Here is a 14,882-nt window from a genome sequence, read left to right as displayed (position 1 = left end):
AAATATGCCTATCCCTCTGAAACGACATGTGGTGAGGCATGCGGAGCGCACCGAGTCACACTAGTAATAATAATAATCTAATAATAATAATAATAATAAAATAATAAACTTTCAGGGAATAAAAGTGGAACCAAAATGGCCTCTATGACACTTTGTTTTTCAGAATTTTTTTGAATAATATTTTTTCATTGTTATGTTTGAATTTTAATTTTTTTCCCTGGAAAATTGGGATGCCTCAAAAACCAAGGCCACCTAAGTTGAACAGAGAGCCAGCAATATTCCAAAGGAAATCCGCAAGAAATCCAAGTCAAAATAGTTGTATCAGCAGAAAATATTCTCAACAAGAGATGGCAGAAAATGTGTTGCACACTTGGAACATCATTGCCCGTAGGGCGGGTACTCTGCTAATATGTATAAATAGCATATCGTGGCGCTTCGTGAAAAACTATTCAGGCTCTTTTCGTGTCTCCTGGTTCCTTGGGGTCTTTTGGGTCATTTGAGTCTTTTAGGTCCTCTAGTAGGTCTGGGTCATTTGAGTCTTTTGTGTCCTCTGGATCTTAGGGGTCCTTGGATATTTTCTGTCCCCTGGGTCTTTGGGGAATTTAAGGGGTTTTGTGGTATTTCAAGTCTTAGGGGTGATTTGGGTCTTTGGGGTCCACTGGGTCTTTAAGGGTCTTCTGGGTATTTTTGGTCTTTTGGATTGTTTGGGTCTTTGGGGCATTTGGGTCTTCAGGTTTTTTTTTCGGTTTTCTGGTTCTTTTCGATCTTTTCGGTCTTCGGGGTTTTTTGGGTCATCGGGGTCTATAAGGGTATTTGGGATATATTGGGTCTTCGGGGTTGCTTCGGTCTTCTGTGTCTCTTCGATCATTTCAGTCACCAGGGACTTTTGGGTCTTCGGGGTCGTCAAGGTATTTAAGGATCGTTGGGATATTTGGGGTATTCGGGGTCTTTTCAGTATTCAAAGCATTTTGGGCCTTCATAGTATTTAAGGGTCTTCGGGGTCTTTTGGGTCATCGGGGTCTATAAGGGTATTTGGGATATATTGGGTCTTCGGGGTTGCTTCGGTCTTCTGTGTCTCTTCGATCATTTCAGTCACCAGGGACTTTTGGGTCTTCGGGGTCGTCAAGGTATTTAAGGATCGTTGGGATATTTGGGGTATTCGGGGTCTTTTCAGTATTCAAAGCATTTTGGGCCTTCATAGTATTTAAGGGTCTTCGGGGTCTTTTGGGTCTTCGGGGTGTTTTCAGTCTTTTGGATCTTTGGGTCTTTGTGGAATTTTGGGTGTTCGGGGTCTTTTGGGTTTTTGTGGTCTTTTGGGTCTTTTGGGTCTTGGGGTATTTTAGGTGCTTGGCATCCATTGTGTCTTCAGGGTCTTTTCAATATTTTGGGTCTTCAGAGACATTGGGGTCTTCTGGGTCCTTGGGTCTTTTAGGTCCTCTGGGCTGTTTGGATCCTCGGGGTCATTTTGGTCTTGAATCCTCGGGGTCTTTTTGGGTCTTCTGGTGCCTTGGGGGTCCTCTGGTTCCTTTCGGCCTTTAGTGTCTTCTGGGACTTTGAGGGTCTTTGGGGCATTTTGGGTCCTCGGGGTCTTTTGGATCTTCGGGGTTGTTTGGGTCTTTTGGATCCTTGGGGTCTTCTGGATTTTGGGGTCTTTTGGATCCTTGGGGTCTTTTGGATCTTCTGGATCCTTGGGGTCTTCTGGGTCCTTGGAGTCTTTTGGATCTTTTAACCGGTGGACACACAGTCGTGTTCAAAGATTGTCCATTAAACCAACCCCACTCACATCCCTCCGAAAGCGCTACTCAAAACCTTTAAAACCTACCCTTATGAAGGGGGGCAGACACACAGACACACAAACACTCAAACACTCAAACACGGTGAGTAATAACTACTGTGTGTCATTGTACTCATTGTCGTTGACAACAATGTTCATTGTGCACTGCGTGTTTCATGTTCGGTGAACACAGGTAAAACCACTTTTTCTGAGTTTCCACATTAAACGTCACTTATTTCGAGTATTTTAATATATTACCCTTGATATCTTGTGTAAATGCCTTTGAATTCAGACTGTGTTAGTTCTTGTCCCAATTCACCCCAACTGTCCCATTTTACCCCCTGTCAATGTCTCAATTCGCCCTGAGGGTGGTCCACTTCATCCGTCCAAAACATTTAAAAAACTAGAACGGGCACTCGGTAGAGCGCATACCTTCGCCGCAGCTACTGTTCTGTACTTGGCATGGGAGTGTAGGGAACAGAACAGTGAACAGTTTGGTGCTGATTTCATGCAAATCGGATAAGAATTGACCGAGTTATGACAAAAAACGCACATTTTGCAAGGTCGTGACCCCCCTGACCTTTGACCCGATTGCTCCCAAAATCTAATCAAATGTGTCCCGTATAATAACCAATCATCCCACCAAATTTCATGCAATTCGGTTGAATACTTTTTGAGTTATGCGAATAACATACACACACACACACACAGACATACAAATAAATACACAGCGATCAAAACATAACCTTCCGCTTTTGCGAAGGTAATGATTATTTACATAAAAACTAAAGATGCAGGGATATGAACTAATAACCCAATATGTGGCCTAGCAATCCTAGCATTAGTCTTTACCAAATAGAAATGAAAAGGACATTCTGAATATTGAAAAAGTTACAAAGTAAAAATCATCACATCACCCTTTTTGCCCAAATTCACCCCGGTCTCCCTAACACAAACACACATTGTGTTTTATATTGTGTATGTATATATGGCTCATTGGGCTGTCACCATATAAGTGATGACATCCGTGGGTACGAGTCCCGGGTCGAGTCAGGATTTTTTCAGAAAGTAAATTCGAGTCGAGTCAGTAAATTCCTGCATGGGCACACTAGCCCCATGCAGGAATTTACTTCCTGTTTATTAAAAATAAATAAATAAATTATATAGATGTAACTATGTTATACAGTATTTGTATCAATATAATTTTGCCCCAGATGCCAATGCCAATGCCAATGATCGTACTGGTAAATTATGTACAGTCGTGGCCAGAAATATTGGCACCCTTGCACGTTTTTCAAATAACTCACAATTTTCTCGAAAAAGAATTTGAAATTGACGAAAGTATTTGGCCTCCATAATTCTTTATTTCACTGTTAGTATTACAGAACCTTTTTTTTTTATCCAGAACTTGATATATCCTTTTAAATCAGAAAATAAAAAGAAATTGCAGTGACAAAATTATTGACACCCAAGACCTAATATTTGGTAACACGGCCTTTGGACAAAATAACTGCAGTCATGCGCTTCCTATAGCCATTAATGAGCTTCCTACACCTCTCACCTGCAGTTTGGCCCACTCTTCTTGTGCAAACTGCTCCAGTTCTCCCAGATTTGAAGGGTGCCTTCTCCCAACTGCTGTTTTCAGATCTCCCACAGGTGTTCAATGGGATTTATATCTGCACTCATTGCTGGCCACTTAAGAACAGTCCAGCGTTTTGTTTTGAACCATTCCTGGGTGCTTTTTGAAGTGTGTTTGTGGTCATTGTCCTGCTGAAAGACATGCCCTTCGACGGAGACACAGCTTTCTGACACTGGGTTGAACATTGTGCTCCAAAATACCTTGGTAATCTCCTGATTTCATGATGCTGTGCACACATTCAATGTACCCAGTGCCAGAGGCAGCACAGCAACCCCAAAACATCACTGAACCTCCTCCATGTTTGACTGTAGGGAAGGTGATCTTTTCTTTGAAGGCTTAATTTTGTTTTCTGTAAACATAGAGATGATGTGCTTTACCAAAAAGCTCTAATTTGCTCTCATCTGTCCACAGGACATACTCCCAGAAGGATTTTGGCTGTTCAGGTGTGTTTTGGCAAACTCCAGTCAGGCTTTCTTATGCCTCTCTCTCAGCATTGCCACTCCTGGATCTCATACCATAGAACCCCCTTTCATCGAGTTGGTGACAGATTTTGCGAGTGGTAACTGTCGTACCTTGTGTCTGAAGGTCAGCTTGAATCTGTTTGGCAGGTGATCGAGGTGCTTTCTCCACCATTCGAACAATCCTTCCTGGCAATCTCCGATCAAGTTTTCTCTTGCGGTCACGTCCAGGGAGGTTGGCTACAGTGCCATGGGCCTTAAACTTCGTGATAACATTGTGTACGGTGGACACAGGAACATTAAGGTCTCTGGATATGGACTTGTAACCTTGCGATTGTTCATGCTTGGCAACAATCTTGTGTCTGACCTCCTCAGACAATTCTCTGGTTTTCTTTCTTTTCTCCATGCTTATTGCGGTACACACAGTGACACAAAACAGCAGAATGACTCCTTTTCTCGATTCAAATTGGTTGGATGAGTGATTTTTATATTGCAGGCACCTGCAACTCACCACAGGTAAGTTCAATTCCAAAGTAAAGGAGAATCACCTGCTTGAAATCTAATTATTTCTGACAACTTCTAAAAGGTGCCAATAATATTGTCCATGCCATTTTAGGATTTCTGTGTGGAATAAGCTAAGATTTAGCTTTTTTTAAAAGATTTTTATGGCGTAGCCCATCGGGCAGAGCCGTCTAGAACAGCGTTTATCCGTCTGTATGTTTGTATGTGTATATGTATGTATGTATGTATGTCCCCTCAAATGTATACCAATCAGAGCTGAGGATCTGATCACATGACAGGGTGATGTGGTTACGTCTGATGTCATTATGGCAGTACGGTGGCTGACTCTCCACACACCGCCATTTTGATTTATATGCCGTTCATGCCGAACATATCGTCGAACCTGTCATATATCACAATCACCATGCTCTACCTTTATGTTTTTCATTCAGTGTGAAACACAAACAAATGATCGATTTTTGTTTTGTTAAAATGACCGATTGTTGGAATGACCATCAAAGATTGAAAGCATTGGTGTTACGGCTCTTCCTACAAAACGGTACGTAAAGGCCTTAGGCGTTATGCCTCACCTTTCACTTCAGACAAATTAAGCCCAGGTTTCTTAATACAGTGGTACCGTTTCAGTAGTATCCTTTTTGTAGTAATAATAATAATATAGTAAATATAACCATTACACTTTAATCCCAATGTCGTGAATGGGAAGTTGATGGATTGAAGCGGTGTAACCACGGAAGTAAGGAATTCACCTCGGTTTGATTTTTTTTTTTTCGTAATAATAACGTAACGTTATTATTATAGTAAATCTAATCGTAACACTAATCCCTTTGTAGTGACTGCAACGATACTGGAGGTTAAATATATATCTTATATTTATTAAAGTAGCGGCAGTTTTGTGTCCGGCCATCATGCTACGTCATTACGTATATTATGTCATTACGGCGTAAACACCAGCGGCAGGAAAGGTCATTCCTCTTTGGGTATATAGACTACAGTCTCTCTATGGTCGGATCTCAAGAACATTGGGTGTGTGTTCATTTACCAAGTTTCTTGTGGAGCGATCACCAAGTGGTTTAAGCATTCGAGCAAGCACTCCATTCAAAACCCTTAAGGAACGGCTGGCGTAGCAAGCTGTAGCTAGCTGCTTGGTAAATGAGCACACCTCCATACCTTGTGGGGTATATAGATTACAATAGATCTTCCCTCAGTTCTGTAAGTAAAACTTACCTCATGGATGTCTGGATTCCTCCAAATTTCTTTTTCAATGTTATGAACAGCATTAGCGACTTTAAAAAGCTAATCATGGGTGTTTGTGGTTAAATATATATTACAACCACGGCTACGCTGCTGTTAGACTTTGTCTTGTTTTTTGTTTTTTGCTCCACTGCAAACCAAAGAAATAAAAATGAGGATAACAAAAGATCTTTTCATTTCAACAATTTTCTGGAAGAAATGGAGCATTATTTGAAAAAAACGTGCGAGGGTGCCAATATTTTTGGCCAAGAGTGTATTTTATTATCGAGCACAGGCTTCGTGTTCATATTATACAGTACCGGTACAAAAATGAAACTCTTCCTTTGTTTACCGACATTGTCCTTTATACAATTATTACTTGTATAATCTCTTGTGGTGTTTATTTAAGGTGCATGAGCTCACCTGTCGGCGTTGCTGGTTTCAGTCCTTCAATCTCTTCTCTTCACTTCTTTCTCTTCTTTCTCCTCACTCCCTCAGTCTGTAAGGTTCTGATGTCGAATAGATCACGAGGCGATGTCAAAGAGAACAATCATTTATTGCAGCACCCGGAATCAGGTTCATGTCGACGACCCCGTACACACACCGCCTGCACCCATCACCTGAACTCCACCTTCATCCTCCAAAACGCGAGCAAGCACTTCCGGTTCCACACAACGGATGTAATACCATTACATCTCCCTTTCCCACAACAAGAAAAGTAATAAAGTAAAAACAGCAAACCCGTGTAATACCATTACTTGTCTGCACTGTCATTAGATCATTACAACACCACACCAGTAACCCAGAGCAGTTAACACGAGATTGTAGCGGTTACCGCTGGATGCACACAATCGCCTTGCACCGGCCAGAACACGGCCAGACGCGCCTCTCCCGGGCATGCCCGGACTCACTGTTCCCGGGCACGCCCGAACCTCCCGGGCACGCCCGGTCTCGTCTTTCCCGGGCATGCCCGCTATCGCCTTTTCAGGGCTCGCCCAGAGCGTCCGGGCATGCCCGCTATCGCCTTTCCAGGGCTCGCCCAGAGAGTCCAGGCATGCCCGCTATCGCCTTTCTGCTGGCTCACCCGGTGCTCAACGAGCCCATTGCCCTCACTACGGACGCCTCCAACTACGCGGTGGGCGCCGTCCATGAGCAATGGGTGGACGGGGCTTGGCAGCCACTCGCTTTTTTCAGCCGGCAACTCCGGCCGAACGAGTTAAACTACAGCACGTTCGACCGCGAGCTGCTCGGGCTATTCCTGGCCGTTCGCCATTTCCGACACCTCCTGGAGGGCCGCCCGTTCACGGCTTTCGTCGACCACAAGCCGTTGGTCTACGCAATGGCTAAGGTCACGGAGCCGTGGTCGGCCCGCCAGCAGCGCCACCTCTCCGCCGTGTCGGAGTTCACCACGGACATCCGGCACGTCACCGGCAAAGACAACGCCGTGGCCGACTGTCTTTCTCGGGCCAGCGCGAACGCGGTCCACCTCGGCGTGGACTTCGCGCTCATGGCGGCCGACCAGACCACCGACGCCTCGGTGCAGGCAGTCCGTGCGGCGGACACGGGCCTCCGCCTGGCCGACATTCCCTTCGCGGGCACCGTCCTGCTCTGCGACGTCTCCCAGGGCCAGCCTCACCCCATCGTGCCCGTTTCCTGGCAGCGCCGCATCTTCGCCTCCATCCATGGCCTTTCTCACCCGGGCCGGAAAGCTTCTCAGAAGCTGGTGTCGTCGCGTTTCGTCTGGCACGGCCTTCGACGAAACATCCGCGACTGGGCCAACGCCTGCACGACCTGCCAGCGGGTCAAGGTCCACCGCCACACCCAGGCCCTGCTGGCACCTTTCGCCGTGCCTGAACGGCGTTTCGACCACGTCCACGTGGACCTGGTGGGTCCCCTGCCCCCCTCGCGGGGGTTCACCCACCTGCTCACCATGGTGGACAGGACCACCAGGTGGCCGGAGGCTGTGCCCCTCGCCTCCACCACCACCGCCGACGTGGCGCAGGCGTTCATCGCCACCTGGGTCGCGCGCTTCGGCGCACCAGCGGACATCTCGTCCGACCGCGGCCCACAGTTCACGTCTGAGCTTTGGGGCGCGGTCGCCCGTTCGTTGGGGGTCACGCTGCACCGCACCACGGCCTACCACCCCCAAGCCAACGGGTTGTGTGAGCGGTTTCACCGCTCCATGAAGGCCGCACTCATGGCCGGCCTTCAGGACGACGGTTGGGCCGACCGGCTGCCGTGGGTCCTTTTGGGCCTTCGCACGGCCCCCAAGGAAGACCTCCAGGCGTCCGCCGCCGAACTCGTCTACGGCCAGCCGCTCCGCGTCCCGGGCGAATTCGTGCCCGACGCTTCCAGTCCCTGGTCCGCCGCTCGCCAGCGCTCGGACCTCCAGGAGGCCGCCCGACGATTTGCCCCCGTGCCGACGTCCCGCCACGGTGGCCCCCAGTCCTACGTCCCCCCGGCGCTTCGCACAGCGGAGTATGTCTTTGTGCGTCATGACGCGCACCGGGGGCCACTCCGGCCGCCGTACGACGGGCCCTTCCGGGTCCTGCGACGGGGCGACAAGTCTTTCATCGTCGACTTCAGCGGCCGGCCGGACCGGATTTCTGTGGACCGCCTCAAACCGGCGCACATGGACGTCGACCGACCACCACGGTTGGCCCTTCCTCCGCGGCAAGGCCGCCCCCCGTCCACAGTTCCCCCCGCTCGACCACCCACCACCACGTCGGACCCCTCCCCACGACCCTCCAGGGGTCGCTTCGGCCGGGTCATCCGGACCCCCCTTAAATTGACCCTGCCGGTGCAGGTCGATTCTGGAGGGGCGTGTGTAGCGGTTACCGCTGGATGCACACAATCGCCTTGCACCGGCCAGAACACGGCCAGACGCGCCTCTCCCGGGCATGCCCGGACTCACTGTTCCCGGGCACGCCCGAACCTCCCGGGCACGCCCGGTCTCGTCTTTCCCGGGCTCGCCCAGAGCGTCCGGGCATGCCCGCTAGCGCCTTTCCAGGGCTCGTCCAGAGCGTCCGGGCATGCCCGCTGTCGCCTTTCCAGGGCTCGCCCAGAGCGCCCGGGCACGCCCAGCCTCGACTTGCCAGGCCAGGCCGCAGCCAAACACGCCCGGGCAGGTCCAGACTCGCCTTTCCAAGGCTCGCCCTTGACACCCGGGCATGCCCGGTATAGCTTTTGCCGGGCAAACTACCCGACATAAATGTGTATATATATTGCTGCCCGATAAACGGGCTTGTCAGAATACCTGAGCTGTTTTGTTTCAATAAAGCAACTCGGACGAATTCCGTCTTTGGTCGCGTCAATTCTTTCGACTCGCGTTGGAGCGCAGTTCCTTCAAGATAACCAAAGTGTATAAATGCAAACATCAGAAAAGCAAAGTGTTTTATAGATCAAGACGGCAAGGCGCTATCACAGCTCGGCCAGACCTCGTATGGACAGGTGTCAGGTTCTGTGACGGAGGCAACCAGTGACTAAAACTGGCAGAACGCTGGGGAGATTGATGAACCATCTCTGCTCCGGGCGCACAGGTGACGTCACAGTCATGATTCACAGGTTCATCACCAGACCTTGCAGATGGTTCGCTGTTCCCACTCATTGTAGCTTCAGAACTCTTGTTTTGGCCCGAAGATTGATGGGGCACCGCATCACATGCCGGGAGCTCCTGAATGTGAATTCGGGTGCGTCGGAGTGTTTGACCATTTGGTGATGCGAGCAAATATGACCGTGGCTCTTCACACATGGAGATAACCATGGCCGGCTCCCAACAATGGGTGTTGTGGTTCTGAGGAGATAACCGTGGCCGGCTCCCAACAATGGGTGTTGTGGTTCTGAGGAGAGAACCGTGGCCGGCTCCCAACTATGGGTGTTGTGGTTCTGAGGAGAGAACCGTGGCCGGCTCCCAACAATGGGTGTTGTGGTTCTGAGGAGATAACCGTGGCCGGCTCCCAACAATGGGTGTTGTGGTTCTGAGGAGAGAACCGTGGCCAGCTCCCAACAATGGGTGTTGTGGTTCTGAGGAGAGAACCGCGGCCGGCTCCCAACTATGGGTGTTGTGGTTCTGAGGAGAGAACCGTGGCCGGCTCCCAACAATGGGTGTTGTGGTTCTGAGGAGATAACCGTGGCCGGCTCCCAACAATGGGTGTTGTGGTTCTGAGGAGAGAACCGTGGCCGGCTCCAAACAATGGGTGTTGTGGTTCTGAGGAGATAACCGTGGCCGGCTCCCAACAATGGGTGTTGTGGTTCTGAGGAGATAACCGTGGCCGGCTCCCAACAATGGGTGTTGTGGTTCTGAGGAGAGAACCGTGGCCGGCTCCCAACAATGGGTGTTGTGGTTCTGAGGAGAGAACCGTGGCCGGCTCCCAACAATGGGTGTTGTGGTTCTGAGGAGAGAACCGTGGCCGGCTCCCAACAATGGGTGTTGTGGTTCTGAGGAGAGAACCGTGGCCGGCTCCAAACAATGGGTGTTGTGGTTCTGAGGAGAGAACCGTGACCGGCTCCCAACAATGGGTGTTGTGGTTCTGAACGCGAACTCGCCGTCCAGGACATAGGCCCGACATTTCGTTTGTCCGAGCAGCTGTCCAGGGTATAGGCCCGACATTTGGTGTGTCCGAGCATGCCTATCGTGGCTGAGCTTTTGTAAGTAGCGGCACCTCTCCAGCTCCTCATGGATGAGGTTGTCATCGTCGTGCACGTCGGTGATTCTGGTTGGTACCAGAGATTTGATTTTTCTGCCCATTAGCAGTTGAGCAGGACTTGCCAAGTTGTAGATCACCGGGTTGGACCGCCAAGCCAGCAGTGCCAGATGAAAATCGTTTCCCGCACTTTTTGATTTGCGGAGGACATATTTCACCGTCTCGACTTAGCGCTCAATGAATCCATTAGATTTTGGGAATGTTGGGGATGAAGTGACGTGGTCAAAATTCCATTTCCCAGCAAATGAACGAAATTCTGCGCTGGAGAGATGAGGACCATTATCACTCATAAACGTATCAGGAATTCCGAACTCAGAAAAAATCTGTCCCAAGGTCGCAATAATCGTGCAACTGGGAGCAGACTCGGGCAGTTTGCGAACAATAGGAAATTTGGAATAATAATCTGCGATGACGAGCCACTGAGCTGCATCAAAATAGAACAGCTCACATCCGACTTTGCTCCATGGTCTGAGCGGAATGTCATGTTGATGTAGTGGTTCAGGCAGCTGAGATTCCCGGTGTCGTTGGCAGGTAGGACAGCATTCCACTAGCCGATCAATGTCCTTGTTAACGTTTTAACAGTACACCGTATCCTTCGCCAGCAGTTTAGTTTTCTCATGTCCAAAATGGCCTGAGTGGAGTTTCTGTAGAATGTCGTTTCCCATACTCTTAGGTATAACGACTCTCTCTCCTTTAAGATTTACGCCATTTTCAATTGACAGCTCATCCCGAAAACTCCAGTGTATCCTAAGAGCCTCTGGGAGGTCCTTCAGACGGTCTGGTCATCCACTGATAGTCTCGAAGTTGACTCAGGTCAAAATCACGAAGTGTTTCCTCTTGTAGCTGAGAAAACTTCTCAGAAGAGAAACGGACCAAGTCAACATGCAAGTCCAAGTCAATTGTCATTGTATTGAGTGGACTAGGAAGGCGGGATAGGCCATCGGCAAGCTGATTGTCTGCTCCAGGGTGGTACTCCGTTGTAAAGTTACACCCTTGGAGTCTGACAAGCATTCGTTGCAATCTCGGTGGGGCAGCAATCAATGGCTTGTTAATGATCATCAACAATGGTTTATGATCGGTGAGAACAATGGAACTCTGACCATACAGGTAGGTATGGAAACATTCAATGCCAAACACGATGGCCAATAGCTCACGTTCAATGCAAGCGTAACGTTGTTCAGTATCTGTTTGAGTTTTGCTTGCATACGCCACTGGCTTCAGCTGGTTTCCATGGGCCTGAAGCAATGCTGCACCAAGGCCATGAAGACTGGCATCGCATTGGAGGTAGACTGGCTCCTCTGGCTGATAGTAGTGGAGAAGAGATGTTTCCGACACCTCATTCTTCAGATGATCAAATATAATTTGATAGTGCGGCTCCCATAGGAATTCAGAATCCTTTTTGAGAAGGTCTCTCAGAGTCGCGGATTTCACACTAAAGTCCTTGATCAAGCGCGACAAATATGTCATGAGGCCGATGAAATGTCGAAGCTCGACTTTGTTCTCAGGTTTTGGAACAGCTCTCAGATCTTCAACCTTCTGCTGGTCAGGCTGTATTCCTTGGCTACTATAAGTGGTACCGAAGAAGGTAACGCTGGTCTTTTTGATGTAGCATTTGCTTGAATTGAAAATGAGGCCTTCGCATTGTGCTGTTTTCATCAGTTCCTCGAGGTGCCGGTCATCCTCCTCGGTGGCACCATAGACAGCGATATCATCTGCTATGCCAACTGCACCTTTACAATTCTGGAGAATACGGTCCATTTCCATCTCGAAAATATCCTGGCTTACACACAGTCCAAATGGCAACTGTTGGAGACAATACCGGCCCTCTGGGGTCTGAAATGTAAGAAGTTGTTGGCTATCTTCATCGATTCTTACAGACCAATAACCTGACTTGGCATCAAGTTTGGAGAAGTATTTCGCTCCTGCAAATTTGTGATTGAGCTCTTCCGTTGTAGGTATTTTGTGATACGGGCGAATCAGGGCTCGATTGAGGTGCTTTGGGTCCAAACAAATCCGAATATTGCCATCTTTTTTGGTTACATATGTGAGAGAGCTGACCCACTCCGTTGGTTCCTTGATATGCCGTATGACTCCCTGTAGAACCATCTCATCAAGTTCTGATTGAATTTTGTCCCTGGGAGCAATAGGGGTTCTGCGTGGTGGATCGACATGTGGTGGGACATTTGGGCCCACAACAAGCTTGTGCATTGTATGAAATTCACCGATGCAGTCTAATTGTTGTGGGTATGCATCCATAAGATCCTTCACACTGTTGGAAACCAATGGTTGGTTACTGTTCACTGAACAATGCAACATAACAACGTGTCGATTCTCACATGATTGGAGGCCCAGAACTGCAGGACCACTGAGATCCACAACAAAAAAATGTGTGCTGGTCCACGGTGATCCCTTGTAACTGCAGGCCACGTCTGCAGTGCCAAAACACTTGATGTGGGTTCCATTGTACGCAGTGAAGACAATCTCTGCTGTCTGAAGAGAGCCAATGTAGGGTTCATAATTTGAATTCAGCATTTCGGGAAACATGTCGAAAAGTGTGAATGGGCAACGTGTTTCCTTGTGCACCTGTGTCCACCTTCAGCTTAAGATAATGAATACCTGGCCTGTTGCATAGACTGACATGAAGTGCTGTGTAAACCTCATTACGTTGACCAGGTGTATCAATCGAATCAAAAGTCAATGAATCAAACTGTGACGCAAGGTCATCAGGGTCATCAGTGTTGTGCTGACGTCTGTGTTGCTGTTCCATTATAGGTGCGTCATACACTGCTTCGTGTTGTGCACAGGCTTGGTGAACACTGTGAGTGTTAGGAAACCGCGAATACGTTACGCATGGGTGTTGTCCTGGAACTCGAGGGTCTGGTGAACCTTCTTGGTCTATGCTGTGAAGATCAACACGAGCATGTGATGTCTGGGGGTTCCAGCGAGCATTCCGGCGAGCATTACCTGTAGGATCATAGTTGTTGGGTGCCAAGCTTCTCAATGTTTGGTGTCTGCAGGCACTCGATGAGAGGTAGGGTCGCAATTGTTGAAACTTGGATGTAAGACAGAACTTGGCCCAATGGCCTAGTTTAGCACACAATCGGCATGTGTCGTTGCGAGCAGGACATTGGTTACGTGTTGGAGGGTGTGAGGTACCACAGTTTTTGCACTTACTGAGTTTCGGGCCAACAGTGGAGATGTTTATGTTGTCGGTTGCTTTGTTAGCAAAATCACTCATAGTGTGCAGCTGTTTGATGTATGTGGCCGACGCCTCGTATGTGCGCCCCAGTTTCAAGGCCTCGTTAAGAGTGAAGGTCTCAGGTTTTGTCAGAAGCTCCTTCTGAAAGTCGGACATTTGGGTACTTACAATGATCCGTTCGATCAAGCGGTCATCCTCTTCTTGTTTGGAGCTGAAATCACACTTCTGGGAGAGAAGCTTGGACTGGCTGATGAAGGCGTCCAGCGACTCACCGAGATTCTGGCTGTCGTGACGAAGCTCCAGTCGACAGATCCTGAAGTTATCTGAGGGTTCCATTTGTTCCAGGAAGCAATTGAAAATATGTGCGGGTTGCTGCCGCTGTTCGTCTGTTAGTTGAGGCCTTCCTCTCCCACTTGAAGCAGAATCAGTGGCACCTGGTTGTTCTCCGTAATGCCTCGAACTTTAAAGTACAGCTCCAATCGCTGCATAAACATCTTAAAAGCCGCCGCTGTGTTAGGCGCGGTCCAGTCCATGCACAGAGTTCCCCACAGGTCCGCCATTGTGAACGGGGGTGCGAGGTCAACGAGGAATGAACCGATTACAAGAGGGACGGGAAGCACCGGCTTTTTACCTCAATGAGCTCGAATATGGGTCGTAAAACCGCTGCCACCATGTAAGGTTCTGATGTAGAATAGATCACTAGGCGATGTCAAAGAGAACAATCATTTATTGCAGCACCCGGAATGAGATTCATGTCGACGACCCCGTACACACACCGCCTGCACCCATCACCTGAACTCCACCATCATACTCCAAAACGCGAGCAAGCACTTCCGGTTCCACACAACTGATGTAATACCATTACATATCCCTCTCCCACAACAAGAAAAGTAATAAAGTAAAAACAGCAAACCCGTGTAATACCATTACTTGTCCCCCTCCTCACTCCCTTCTCCTCAATCGCTCAGTCCCCCTCCTCACTCTCTTTCCTCACTCCCTCAGTCCCTCTCCTCACTCCCTTCTCCTCACTCCCTTCTCCTCACTCCCTTCCCCTCACCCCTTTCCCTCACCCCTTTCCCTCACCCCTTCCACTCACCCATTCCCCTCGCCCGTTCTCCTCACTCCCTTCCCTCACCCGTTCCCCTCACCCATTCCCCTCACCCATTCCCCTCGCCCGTTCTCCTCACTCCCTTCCCTCACCCGTTCCCCTCACCCGTTCTCCTCACCCGTTCTCCTCATTGTTCCCCTCACCCGTTCTCCTCACTCGCTCCCCTCACTCCCTTCCCTCACCCCTCACCTCACTCCCTTCCCTCACCGTTCTCCTCACTCCCTTCCCTCACCGTTCTCCTCACCCCCT

The 14,882-nt window shown here is 49.2% G+C and overlaps 1 protein-coding gene across 4 annotated transcripts in view; it reads right to left on the bottom strand.

The window, feature by feature from the left end:
• LOC137422082 (ciliary neurotrophic factor receptor subunit alpha) overlaps window positions 1–14,544 on the bottom strand; it is a 174,085-nt gene extending 159,541 nt beyond the window's left edge. Inside the window, exons 1-2 of one of the 4 annotated variants that reach the window (XM_078772916.1) lie at window positions 14,456–14,544; window positions 6,047–6,385 (exon numbers count right to left, since the gene is read on the bottom strand). The gene's annotated coding sequence lies outside the window, so the exon portion shown is untranslated. Of the gene's footprint in view, window positions 1–6,046; window positions 6,386–14,455 lie in introns of those variants that run through there. The other 3 variants (XM_068108831.2, XM_068108829.2, XM_068108830.2) reach the window with 3 other exon arrangements.
• Between the last annotated feature and the right edge of the window lie 338 nt (window positions 14,545–14,882).

This window comes from Myxine glutinosa, chromosome 2, assembly GCF_964187855.1.
Source record: "Myxine glutinosa chromosome 2, kmMyxGlut1.1, whole genome shotgun sequence".
NCBI classification, from domain to species: Eukaryota; Metazoa; Chordata; class Myxini; order Myxiniformes; family Myxinidae; genus Myxine; species Myxine glutinosa.
The sequence above is the reverse complement of the archived record's forward strand: the minus strand, read 5'-3'. Positions and strand labels throughout refer to the sequence as shown.